At 37.8% G+C, this 11,126-nt stretch overlaps 1 long non-coding RNA gene across 2 annotated transcripts; it reads left to right on the plus strand.

The window, feature by feature from the left end:
* On the plus strand, positions 28-8,257 carry LOC110262061. 2 transcript variants are annotated; one of them, XR_002346579.1, is made up of 3 exons: positions 28-68; positions 1,768-1,835; positions 6,060-8,257. It is a non-coding gene; the product is annotated as an uncharacterized LOC110262061 (long non-coding RNA). The 2 variants fall into 2 exon arrangements; XR_002346580.1 differs by having other exon boundaries at positions 1,768-1,831.

The raw sequence follows: 11,126 nt of genomic DNA on the forward strand, positions 1-11,126 counted from the left end.
TCCTGGGCACTAGTTAGATTCATTTCTGCCGTGCCACAACAGGAACTCCTGCTGTGACCTTCTTAAAGGTAAGATCTCTGCATTATCTGTTCTTATACACCCATGTTCCTGCATAGTATCTGACACATGAATGGGAAGGAATGAAAAAAAGAATAAATAAATGCAAGAATAGAGAGGTTTAGCTTTGTATCAGTTTGGCATTACATTGATACCGAGTAGCAGATCCTAACACCTGGTGTCAGGTGACCTCATAAAATATGAGAAAATGGTGATTCTCATAAAATAGGAAGATATAGGTGGTCCCATGTTGGTATGTGTGCTTCACATGTGTCTTAAATGACAAAAGAAGTGTCATGTTTTTGTTCTTCACCTTTAAGAAATGATACTCTCCAGATCTTCTCATGGTCACAAGATGACTGCTTAACTCTAGTCATTCTAGGCAGGAAGAGGCAGGAAAAGTGAATGCAGACAGTTATGTGGCAATTGCGTGATTTTCAGACACTTTTTCCAAAAGCCAGCTAACAACTTCTGCTTTCATCTTATTAGCCATAATTTAATCAAGAGGCCACTTCCATCTGAAAGTGAATCTGGGAAATGCTGAGTTTTGTTGCATAGATGGTCACATCCAACAAATCAAAGTTATCTTAGGATGGAAAAGAGGAAAATGGATATTGTCTGCCGCAGGCAATAAAGACTACTTGATGTTACAAGTTGATTTAAAGGAAGGCTACAATTCCAACCTTCCAATTGATTGAAATATCTAAATTTGGTTTCTATCCCTGGCCTCACTCAGTAGGTTAAGGATTCAGTTATTGTCACATGCTGCAGCATAGGCCACAAATGTGACTCAGATCTGGCATTGCTGTGGCTATGGTGTAGGCCAGCAGCTGCAGCTCTGAAGGCACTCCTCGCCCAGGAATTTCAATATGTCACAGGTGTGGCCATAAAAAGAAAAAAAAAAAAGAAAGGAAGAGGGGAAGAAAAAAGAAATATCTAAATTTTTTATGTGGCTATTTTATGAATTAAGGTCTAGGTAGGGAAACAGATACTATGGCTCAACATGAGGGAATTAATATAGAGGTTTTTGGAAAAGCTGAAAGGTCAAACAGGGGACTAATAAGCAACCCAAGATTTATCAGTAATAGGAAATACAACCACGCTCCCCTGGTATAGGTAAAACCATGTGAGGAGCTGGCCTGGGAGCCGAAGGTGACTGCTGGGACCTTGGCCATCGGTGGGAGTTGCCTAGAAGAGGCTGGTGCCATAAAAAGAGGTGCAGTCATTATTAGACACGAGAAATCGTCTAGATTCTCCCTCCCTCCTGCTTTCCAACTCCGCCAGTATACTGCATGTAATTGTTGTCGGACCCTGCAGTTAGGTCAGCTTGGAAAAGTTTGCAGGATCCGTGCACCATGATCAGGGAATGGGCTGAGAGAAAATGAGCAAATGTCTGTCCCAAGGACTGGAAGTGGGGCAAAGAACAACCTCTTCCTGAATACAACTTTTCATAAATCTGTAGGGGAAGGCGTACAGTGTGGTGAGGCATACGCTTAACTTGTGTTCAGAAGTGGATTTATGTGTTAACTGCTCCACTTAAGCAGCTGTAGGACTTTTAGCGAGCCATGCAAACTCCCCGAGCCTCAGTTCTTAGTTTAAGGAGTGGAGATGTTAAAATCTCATCTGCTTTCCTCAAGGGGTACCTATGTTTAATTTCTACCTATAATTTGCCTGCTTTGTGTGGATTTAAGAATGTGACTTTTTCTCCAGGACAAGATTCTGGTAGGATTCAGCATTCCACTCAGCAGTTCGAGCATGGCCAATCAGCTGAGAAGTGAGTGAGTGGATTTTTTTGCAATCATTTTACAAGGCTCTCTTAGAGAAAGTCTTTCCTGCTGCACAGCTGATCTTTGATTCAAACCTCCTATTTGCTTCAGATATATTATTGAATCAAGCTTGGAGAGCAAATTAATCCCCAAGGGCTTTCTGGAAATCAGCAAAACAGATTTTTTAGCCCATCAGATAGTCTTCAGCAACATTCATGAGGTTGGTGTCGTTAGAAAATTCAGGTTATCTGCCTTCCTGTGTATTTTTAAATGCACTTTAACTGAAAAGAGTCTGATGCTACAACTGTTTCTCATTATGCACTAATTACTTGCTAAATTTGATTCGGAAGAACAAAGAAATGTTGAGTTATTCAAGGACAAGAAAGTCACCGATTCTCAAAAATACACATTTTTTACATTCCTACTACTCAAAAATAGCTAACACATATTTCTTCATGTTTGAGAGGAAAATCTCCTAGGCTAAGGAATTTGTTCCAAGTTTTGTCAAGGAAAGAATTTATGATTTAATTCGGCGCCTTAAAATAGAAGAAAGTTGGAGTAAGGCTATGGTTTGGGTTCTAAAATGCCTTTACTTAATAGTATCTTTCAGTGTGATTTTCAGCTTTGACTTTTTATCTTGATTTTGACTTTCCCAAAGTGTTGTAACTCTTCTTAATCTGTTAACACCCCCACCCCCCGAGATGCTTATGGACGACTTTTCATGCTATGCACCTTTGAAATTCACAACACTGTCGTACCAAAAGCTCTGCCCTGTCCCCCATCTAAAGACAGCTTCCTCATCCCCTGGCAAACTGTTCCACAAAACAAAAACAAAAACAAAAACAAAAAAAAACACTTGTTTCCTAAAAATTTTTAGTCACTTCTCTGCTTTTCTTTTTCCCCAGAAATTCTTTCTGTAAAAACAGATGTCGTCTTGTTCTCTTTGTGAACTTCACCTGTTTTTTCTCAAAGCAGGTCCTTAAGATGTGATTCTAATGTATTTGACTTCCTGTTGTGTATACCCTTTGCTGTGCCCTTTATCATCTAGCATAGTGCTGTGCTGGATACTAAACACATACTCCTTTAAAACCTGACTAAAGAAGAAAACAAAGTGATAGAGATGTGTAAAAATTCTGCTTTACCTCCCTCCATAAAATTTGTGGCATTTCTCAAGTTGCTTTAGATTTTTCGGTTGAGATTTGACCTGTTTGGATGAGGCTGTAATACAATCAGTCTGGCACAGAAACATATAATCGGGAAAAACATGTTTATTGACAGTGATACACTCATCAAGGTCCAGGGGACTTAGTTCTGACTTAGAAATGCTTTCTTAATACAGCACTATTATCATTACATATTGTTTGTCTTCCCTGCTGCGCTGTAACTCCTTGAGAGCAAGAATTTATCTACTCTGCCTCCATATCTTCACAGCCTAGTGCAGCAACGGAGACAAATACTCAACTGATGTTTAGTAATGTGTGTCTGAACTTGCTCTTTGCCTTGAGGAATAAAGCTCTACTTGTGGTTTTTGACTCATCTAGTGTATCTACACAGTCAAGTTCTGTGTTCTGAGGACATAGATCTGTCTGGCAGGGAATTTTCCATACTTATAATTTGCATCATAAATACAATTTCAAAGTAATTATTTTAAATCTCATAGGTCCCCCTGCATTAATGGATAGCTTATTCCCCCAGAGTCTGCTGCTTGCAGTTACTGCTTTTAGTTTGAAAACATTATTTGAGGTGTCATATTGACCACCAACAAACTTCTTTTGTTCATCATATCCACAAATGAGGGTATTGTCTTTGGCTTTCACAATCAACTGTAGAAGCAAGATATTCATGTTTAAGACATGTGAATCAGCTGAAGTCATGTCATGTAGCTAGAGTCAAGAACATATTGCCCGTAATTTGAAGCTCTTAGTTTTCTTGAAAACTTGTGACTTCTCCCATAAATGGAAATAAGCTTATCTAAAGGAACCTACAAATCAACAAAAAGGCATATAACAAAAAATGGAAAATATATCTAAAAGTGACTTTAAAATTTTAAATGACTATTATTATAGTTGATGCTAATATTAGTTTAATTAGTTAAATAATTAATGCTGTTAAATAAATTATTCATGACACTTTTTAAGGAACGGTAAGGCAGACATTATTCAGGACTTCACGGTAGGTGTAGGAACCACTGCAATGGGATTTTGCAGTAGGGAAGTGCAATGGGATTTTGCAGTAGGGAAGAAAAGTTAGGTCCAACTCCATATATATGGGAAAGCAAGAATTTATACCCAAGGAGCAAGGTGAGGTTAAGTGGATGGAAAATTACTAAGAGGAAACATCAGGAATAAGAGGGATCTTGGTTAATGAACCTAACATGATTCTTGCTGATGCCAGTCCAAGATAATCAGACATCTCCTGATGGATGGTAGAGGATGAGGGATCCTATCAGATATGGAGAGTGATCAGATATTGAGGATGGGGGATTCTGCTTAACTGACTTAGCAGGATTCTTGCTAAAAACAGACAATGCAGAGAGAAAGGAAGCCCAAGGATCGAGGCCAGTTTGGGAAGAAAATTTAGAAGAATCTGACTAGAGTTTGGTCAAGGAGAGAATTTTATTTTTGGCCATGCCCACGGGATGTGGAAGTTCCTGGACCAGGGATAAAACCCATAACATAGCACTAACCAGAGCCACTCAGTGATCACGCCAGATCCTTAAACCCTCTGAACCACAAGAAAATTTCAAGGAGAGAATTTTGGCAATATATATGTAATCTTTATAAACCAGTTTCACTAAAAACAAATTTAGTATAGACATCATGCTGGCTAATGATTCAAGATTAAACTTATATTCTTTTAACATTTGTTGAGATTTTATTTAGTGGATTAAACTGATTATGAATTTAAAATATGTAAACTATGAAATATTCAAATGATAATTTCAATACTAATTTTATTTTAAAATATTAAGCACTTAAATTTAAAAAAATAAATAAATTTTAACATTCTGTTTAAAAACTGCCATAAGGTGGGAGTTCCTGTCATGGCGCAGTGGTTGACGAATCCGACTGGGAACCATGAGGTTGCGGGTTCGGTCCCTGCCCTTGCTCAGTGGGTTGACGATCCGGCGTTGCTGTGAGCTGTGGTGTAGTTCGCAGATGCTGCTCGGATCCCGTGTTGTGGCTCTGGCGTAGGCCAGTGGCTGCAGCTCCGATTGGACCCCTAGCCTGGGAGCCCCCATATGCTGCGGAAGCAGCCCAAGAAATAGCAAAAAAAGACAAAACAAAACAAAACTGCCATAAGGTAAATCACTTGATCACATTAAACAGCAGCATGATAAGCATTATTCAGTTTCACAGTTTCTACTGAAATCAAAAGTCAGGAAGGTAGCAACAGTGACAGTAACAAACTTAACAAACTTGCACCTATGAGTCAGTCACTGCTTAAAAAATTACCATTCAAAGGCTTGTAGGAATTTTAATACTTTTGCCAATTCATATTAAAAAAAAAAAAAATCCAGAGTTCCTGTCATGGCGCAGTGGTTAACGAATCCGACTAGGAACCACGAGGTTGCAGGTTCCATCCCTGGCCTGGCTCAGTGGGTTAAGGACCTGGCATTGCCTTGAGCTGTGGTGTAGGTTACAGACTCGGCTTGGATCCTGTGTTGCTGTGGCTCTGGTGTAGGCCAGTGACTACAGCTCTGATTAGACCCCTAGCCTGGAAACCTCCATACGCCATGGGAGCGGCTCAAGAAAAAGGCAAAAAAAAAAAGGACAAAAAAAAAAAAAAATACATCCGTATTTAATCTTTCAGGGATGAAGTAAATTTTACCTTTTGTGCTTTTAAAGCCATGACCTTCCATACTCCATTCATTCCCCCCAAATGATGTCACTTCCCCAAATGATGTCACTTGGTCTAACTCTGTGTAGTCTTGATTCACAGCAGTCAAATAATTAAGGGGATCATACACTCTAAAGCTGCTCTGAGAACTTCCTATCTTTCCCATACTCCAACATCTTCAAACTTCCTACTTGCTTTCTTCCATCTCTCTTCCACAGTGTCCCTTCATGAACATCATCCACGTTGCCCATTTGGCCTAAAAATGGTGTAACCCTCCTCAGGGTTCAGGGAAGAAGGAGAATTATATAACTAGAGCAAAGAAAATGCTGGGGCCGTAGCAATGATTTTATATATTGTGTCGATTTCTCTAATTTATTCCTCTGATATTTTCAGAAGGAGAAAAGTCTACTGGCTTTCTGGCTGGTTGCTGCTAATCTGGTCGTCTGTGTGTTGTTCTGACTGGGTACTTGTGAACTGTGGCTTGTAGCTTAGAATGAAGCAGCTGAAGCATCTATGAGAACTTTCCAGTGACACGCATTCGTTACTGATGATCCATTGCTAAACTCATCTTTTAGTTTTGATCTTTATAATGAAATATAGTTAATACAATTCGGGAAGTGCTCTCTGGAAAATGATTGGACTTTTGAGAACACTTTGGTCAACCTTTTTTTTTTTCAACTACATCCTACGTTTCTAACAAACTTGTAAGTTCCCAGCAAGTTCCTTTCTAATAATAAAACTCCTATAAAAAGTGGAATTTTAGTATTGCAGCACTGCAGTTTTTAAGGTCAGAAATCACTGGCTTTTCTGGTTCCTGAGATCTCACAAAGAAGCCTGATTCTCACATTGATGATCAAGATAGACCCATTCATATAAAAAATATCGAGAAAGAGATGAGAAGGTGCTAAAACTTTTACCTCTTTGACCTATTAAATGTGGGAAAAGTATGGACTTTGAAGATGGGTTGGGGGTGGGGGGGAAACCGCCATTTTTCCCCTAAACTTCTTAGGTGTGCTTTAGATTGGAACTCTTATTCCACAGAGTCTACAGTTATATGTGGGAATTCTTATTCCATGGATAAGACTATGTAGCCTTTAATTTCCGACATTAAAACTAGCCTTTTAATGCATCCCATTCAAAACCCCATAGAGTGTGCAGTCTTTACTTTCTGCCTTGAATTCCCTTTTCCACCATAACTTCTGTCGTCAGAACCATAAGGGCACTTGCATGTTGGGCTTATTTCACTCTCAAAGGCTAGGATATTAGAACTAAATAGAACATCTTTACTAGAAAATATTGGTAAACTTCTCTATGAGGATTTCATCTGATATTCCGATTCTGTAATCTTTGTGGAAACTACAGGAAAGTGCTAAGTGATTCTGTAATCTTGAGAATCATATTCCACATCCTAGGTAGAAGGCTAACTGCCCAGGGCTATCACCAAAGCATACAAATAGTTTTCAGTGTTGGAAGATGGCAACTGATAGAATTTCTCATCTTATGTGTATTATCCAATGTATCTACGTAATTAGTTGGATGTGGTTTTCTTTCCTTTCATCATTTGTAAAGTGGAGTTAACATCAGAAATGAAGAATATGGGCTTTGGGTATTACTGTAGCTGAAACTTGGCCTCTGTCCACTGGTACCAGATAGAACCAGACAGAAACATAGAGACAGTATTTTGGGCAAAGGAGAAAAGAGTAGCTTTTATTGCTTTGCCAGGCAAAGGAGGCCACAGCAGGTTGATGCCCTGAGAAGGATCAGGGTAGATGCAAGCTTGTGTCCTTCTTCAAAGCTGGTATTTAGTGGCCCTGGGACTTGTGCTGATGGTCCTTGAGAAGAAAGACTGTCTTCTTTCTGGAATGAAGAATGCTTCAAGTAATTAACATCTTCCATTTGCTGGGAGTCCTAGTTCTGCAGCAAGCAAAGATATTGTTATTTATATTCCTTGAAGAGAAACCAGGACCCTGCCCCCAGGCTACACTATTGTTTCTTGACTGCTCCTTCCTTGTCTGTGCCTCTCTTCCCCTTCCTAATTAGCAGCTGTTTGAACCTGCCCTTCAGAACTCAGTGGAGCTCAGGGAGAATGCAGCTTATTCCCTATAGGCAAGAAATAGGGTGGTGGTGGGGAAACAGAGAGGCTTCCCCAGGAGCCCCATAGGGCTTGGTTTTGTTATGATTACCTTTAGTTATTTGAGGATGAAGAGACCCTAAATACATGTAATAATAACATCAAAGATTACTGAGCACAGATCACCATAACAAAGTTAATAATAATGCAAATTTTGAAATATTGCACGGACTACCAAAATGTGACAGAGACATAAACTGAGAAAATGGTGTTGGAAAAATAGCATTAATAGACCTGCTTGACATAAAGTTGCCACAAACCTTCAATCTCTAGAACAAAAAACCCTGCAGTATCTGTGAAGTACAATAAAGAGAACAATACAATGAGATCCTTGTAACCTAATAATAGAGATACATTTCAAAATTGCAAGATGCATACAAATAGAAGTCACTGTTTTAATCTATAAAGAGTCATAGCACCCTTGTGGTATGTGTGTGACTTTTTTTTTTCATTTTTTTAGGGCCACACCTGCAGCCTATGGAAGTTCCCAGGCTAGGGGCCAGCCTACACCACAGCCGTGGCAATGCCAGATCTGAGCTGCATCTATTACCTATGCCACAGCTTTTGGCAATGCAGGATTCTTAACCCACTGAGTGGGGCCAGGGATGGAACCCTCATCCTCAGGGATACTAGGTGGGTTTTTAACCTGCTGAGCCACACAGTAATTCCTGTGTGCATGACTCTTTACTGGCTTTAGGTTTTATATTAAACTTCCCAAATGCTCAGAGTACCAAACTGTGCCTAACAGGAGCTTCCTGGTGGCTCAGTGGGTTAAGGATTCAGTGTTGTCACTGCTGTGGCCCAGGTTTAATCCCTGGCCCAGGAAATTCTGTATGCCTCAGGCTGCCTTAGGCATGGCCAAATAAATAAAAAAATAAAATTCAAATATAATTTATTGCAAAATCCTTAACAAAATTGTGCCTAAACCAGAAATCTATTCTATTACATGTAATGATTTAATATGCTATAGCATATCCATGGAGGAATAAAAGCTTACTTAATAAATTATATTGGCACAATTGGCAAGCTATTTGAAACAAAGGCTGATTTATTCCCTCCTCTATAGGGAATATTTGTCCCTTTTTGCCAACTCATCATCTTTTGAACAGTCATGTTATGCTTGGAGAACTTCCCATATTATAAATTCAGCCTCTCCAAAGTCAAAATTTGGAACTGTCTCACAGCCTCCTTCAAAGGTAGATAAAAACATCTGACCAAGGCTTCAAAAATTTTATCTACTATCTCATGACTCAGGTCATACATTAGTAAGTGAAAGAATAGTGATGCATAGACTCCATCTTTTGGCAGGAATGGTGGCAAGGACCTCTGACTTTTTCTTTGTTTATAATTATAATCCCTGATTGTGTCTCATTTCACCCCATGCAACCAAAAGAAATTGGATCTGGATTAAAGAATTACATCTTAAAAATTTAGATTTTTAAAGCATACAAAAAAGTAAAAGCGAATTGCCATCATGTATAGCAATGAAAAAGCATTTTAGCTTTTCTAAAAATGGAAGAAATCGCAAGTTGAAAATCAATATATTGATAATGAAAAGCAAATTCTTTTCGGTCTTTATAAGTATATCCGACGAATACAACATACAATAGCTCAATTGCGTTCTTATTATCTGTGTTGTCAGAGCTCATCTTTGACCACTGACAACACAAATATTACTGCTGAAATCCTGAGTTAAATAGCAAGGAAATAAGCTAATTTACAAAGTAAAAAGGGTACTGGTTAGTAAAACGTTCAAACTTATTGGTAATGAAAAATTTAAGTTAAAGTCATGATGAAACAATGTATTGTCTGTCAAATCAGTCGTATTTTGCTTTTAAATTGAAATACTTCATGCTAATGAATGTATTAAATAGTGGTTTACTTCTATGCTAGTGGAGAGAGTATGAATCAATATAACTTTTTGGAAACAATTTAGAAATATGTATCAAAATATTAATATTTTCTAAATTTGTAGCTCCTTTCCTAGTAGGAATATTTTGTTAAAGAAATAATCTGAACTATCCATAAAGATATATACATATGATGCTTATTGAAGTATTAATTATTAAATTACAAAAATTTAAAAATTAAAATATATAAAACAAGTTGAATATCCAACAATAGAGAAATAGTTAAGTACATTATGGAAAATCTTGTAAATGAATATGACAGAATTGTTAAAATGGTTAAAACTATGTTCCTAAAGAGTTTTCAATAACATGAAAAATACTTATAATTTAAATGAAAATTGAGGTAACAAAATTATCTTTATAGTCTGAACTCAGCTGTAAAATACAGAGAAACAAGGTGGGAAAGATGTCAGCAATCGATTTTTCTGGGAGTAATTTGGTATAATTTTTCCTGATTTTTTTATGTATTCATATTTGCAAATTACATTTTTTTTTTTTGTAATTAGAAAAAAAGTTCCCAAAATTGATTTTGTCCACAGGAACAACTGGTTTGACTAAATTTGTTTTAAAAATAAAATGTTAAATTAAGTTAAACCGTCCTTATTGGCAACAACTTGATGGAAAAATTAGTTTTTCATTTTTCCACTGCCAAGATCATTTCATGAGACAATGCTTTTATCTCGTGCCCTGCTTAGAAACCTCATAGGCTCCCTGTTTTTTATCCCTTCAAGTCTAAGTCTCTTTGACTGCTTTTCAAGGCCTCAGTTTTGTTCCACTGAAAATTACTCCTTCTTTTCTGCCTTTTGCTTGTCTGTGTTCCAGTGGGTATTGAAATCACCCTTGAAACTCCACACTTGCTCATAATTCATCCAGACACACAAACACACTGAACCTTGGATTGTCTGCTCACCAGTCTGAGAGAAAGCATATTGCCCATTCATTCATTCAACAAATGCTTGAGTCTCCAGTGTAGATCAGGTGCTGGAGGAGCGGAATTGAAAATGTTCAGGAGCCGGCTCCGTGAAGGTTTGGACCAGAGAAAAGTCATTTAGCGCTAATCCTCTAAAGGTCATGAGGTGAATGGACTCCTTTACAAATGTAAGGTCCAGCCTTCAAACTTAAGTGTGAATATGCGCCAGAATTCTGCATATTGGCTTGAATTAATAAACTAATCTAGTATCTTGAAGGAAAAAAAAATCTTCACTGATTTCTATCTTTGGTCATTCCTTCCTCCAAAGTTTGTAAGCAACAGCTACATAAAATATACTTCGTATATGCTGTAAAGAAAATGGTATTGAAGGCATTATTTTTTATGCCATTCTGTTCTATCCTATAAGGTTTATATGCCAGTTTTATTAAGTAATTATTATTATTATTATTTATTATTTTAGGACCATACTTGTGGCGTATGGAAGTTTCCAG

This window comes from Sus scrofa, chromosome 8, assembly GCF_000003025.6.
Source record: "Sus scrofa isolate TJ Tabasco breed Duroc chromosome 8, Sscrofa11.1, whole genome shotgun sequence".
Taxonomy (NCBI): domain Eukaryota; kingdom Metazoa; phylum Chordata; class Mammalia; order Artiodactyla; family Suidae; genus Sus; species Sus scrofa.